Raw genomic sequence first — 2,702 nt, 5'->3', positions numbered from 1 at the left:
TATAGAAACATATGGGTTATTATAACACAGCTCCTCTGGAGAGATGTTTGTCTAGCAACAGCTCCAGCTCCTCACACCATCCTGACTCTGCTAGAGCAGCACCGGCAAGGCCAAGACGACCACCCTCAGCAGGTGGTGGGGACTCAGCTGGCCAGGTCTGGCTGCAGCTGATGAGGGATAAAGGGGTTGCACAAGCTGTCCCACCACACCGGTGCTCATTTCAACACGAGGGTCAATACTAACACCACAGCCCAGGGACAGGACAAGGACCCACCTTCCATAGATGCATTCTGATCTCCTTGGTGAGCAGGAAAGTGCAGAGGTTCCCCCAGACAGTGCCCTCTACTCTTAGGTCAGCACAAACAGCACAGCTACAGCTCCAGTTTGACCAGGCTGCTCCTTGCACAGAAGGGCACACTGGGCATAGCTTGAGGTACCCTGGCAGCCTCATCCCAGTGGAAAGATTTCATTCAACCAGCCTAGAGACAAAACCTCTAAATGATACTGCCAGCTCAGGACAGAGAAGGCAGGGCTAATGACAGACACATAGGCAAGATTCTAGCATGAGCCCTGACAAATGAAGACTGATTGGTCCAGTATCTCCCCAGTTTGGCAAGACTAACAATGTCTACATACACAACCCAGCAAGAAACACTTGAATCCCAGCAGAACCAACTCCACACGGGATGTTTTTATTTTTATACATTTAACACCGAGAAGACAGCTGCTTTGAATGGACTCAGCCTGCCCGTGGTGCACAAGGCATTCAGTGGCAGAAGGAACCTGTCACAGTCCACAGCTTCACTCCTTCCAACCTGCAGGCACACATCCTAGAGACGGATCCAGTACATGGCACTGCGGAGACGGTTGTAATCCAAGAGCTGTTCAATGGGACCTGAGTGAACAGAAAAAGAGTTAGTCACTGGAGACATAGTTAAAATCCCCATGCAGTTTCTCATGGTCTTAAAGCAGATGGTAGCAGAGCAGACCGTGCTCACAATCCAGAGCAGTTTTGCACAAAACCAGGCAACCACAGCTCAAACCTGCATCAGGAAAACCAGGAGATACTATCTCCTGACAGAACAAGCTATTTTCTCACACTGCTCAACAATGCTCAGTACAGCTCCACATACAGGTTTGCAATACAGGGAGCCACCAAGTCATTCCAACTTCCTGTTCATAAACTCTCCCTTTCCAAGCTGCTCCACTTTGAAGGCCAGAGGAAACAGCTGCCTGGAGGAGGGGAATTCACAACACACAGGAAGGAGGCAGCAGAGCGGAGCTGAGCTGCTTAGGCAGGTTTTCCGAAAGGAATTTGTCCTTGGCCAGACAGACATGCCAGAGCAGCACAGGAGAATCAGGTCCCTTCACTTCCCTTACATAAACCACCCTGACCCCAGGGTAAGGACACCTGGCAGACGTGCTGGGCCCGCACCCAGCTACAGGACTCCCAGCCTTAGTCACAGCTCCACAGCAAGGAGAGGTGGGAGGACAGCCAGCAGCTCCCTGCCACTGTGTCTCCATCACCTGCAGGTCTGATCTCCTGGAAAACGTGCCTTCGCACACCCCATGTGCACAGGCAGGAGGATACCAGAAAAGAACCAGAGTGGTTAAGGAGGTCAGGGCAGACACACGATGCCTGCAACTCACTTCCACTCAGCTCTTGGCCCCGTCCTGTTTTTTAAGCGAGTACTAATTGCCTCACACTACTTACCCACTGCTGCAATTGCCGGGCATTTGTCATAAATGTATTTACTGCAGACATCTCTCACCATTCTTGCATCAACAGCCTAACAAATATCAAAGAAGCAATTAATGACTCTTCCAGCACATCTGCACTTCTCAAAGTTGCAAGTTACTGTTGCCATTACATATCAAGATCATTAAAAAGATACACTCAGACTCTTGGGGACCAACTGCCCAGCTCTGCCTGCGAGGATGGCCAATGTCACACACAGCACATTCTTCTGAAGGTACAGAAGACGAGGTAGTCCAAAATCTGAAGCCTTCGAAGGGAAACATTGGCTGCAGAACTACACAAACTAGGTGTTGGACACCTCTAGGGGAAATATTAAAGGGATTTCAAGTTGTGCTGCTTGAAACACATGTATGCCCTCTTTCTGGGATGTCCACACAGACAGAGGATACAATGAGTCTATGCCAGAGATTCGGACATCTATATCAGTGTCAGTGGGATAACCACCTGGACTCCAGGCAGTTTAAGGGATAAATAAGCCACACGTTACTCCAGCAAACTAAGGCCAGAAAATGCTGACACTAACCATGCTCAGGTACCCCAGCCAACACAAATGGATACTTACAGAAATCCTGGCATCCCACTCCTCCAGAGGGATACGGCGTCCATAGTTCAACAGATGGCTTGCAATATTCTCACACACTCGTGTAGTACCTAGATATTGAAAATATCACATGGTCAGTGAAGCAGAAAGCCTTCCACAATAGCACAGCCTGATCACCAGCCAAAGCACAGAGAAGAAACTCTAACCATTAAACCAGTTGTTAACAAAGCACAGTCCTAATTCCCGCTCTATGCAGCTCCAGCAGGAGTTAAGCAATACAGAGATTGCTTTAGTGGTCTCCAAAGTCTTACAACTAAGGCAGACCAGTCTGAGGGTCTCAATTTTTAGGTCACCAGGCAGTATGTCACTCGCTGGAGCACAGCAGGCTGGGGTTAGCTGCTT

General features: G+C 49.3%; 1 long non-coding RNA gene across 1 annotated transcript; it reads right to left on the bottom strand.

Annotated features, from left to right (window-relative positions):
• Positions 1-649: 649 nt before the first annotated feature.
• On the bottom strand, positions 650-2,435 carry LOC108500038. The gene is made up of 3 exons (XR_001875743.1): positions 2,322-2,435; positions 1,715-1,790; positions 650-895 (listed from the first exon to the last, which is right to left on the bottom strand). It is a non-coding gene; the product is annotated as an uncharacterized LOC108500038 (long non-coding RNA).
• Positions 2,436-2,702: the final 267 nt, after the last annotated feature.

Source organism: Lepidothrix coronata, unplaced genomic scaffold, assembly GCF_001604755.1.
Source record: "Lepidothrix coronata isolate B3197 unplaced genomic scaffold, Lepidothrix_coronata-1.0 Scaffold84, whole genome shotgun sequence".
In the NCBI taxonomy this organism is placed as follows: Eukaryota; Metazoa; Chordata; class Aves; order Passeriformes; family Pipridae; genus Lepidothrix; species Lepidothrix coronata.
The sequence above is the reverse complement of the archived record's forward strand: the minus strand, read 5'-3'. Positions and strand labels throughout refer to the sequence as shown.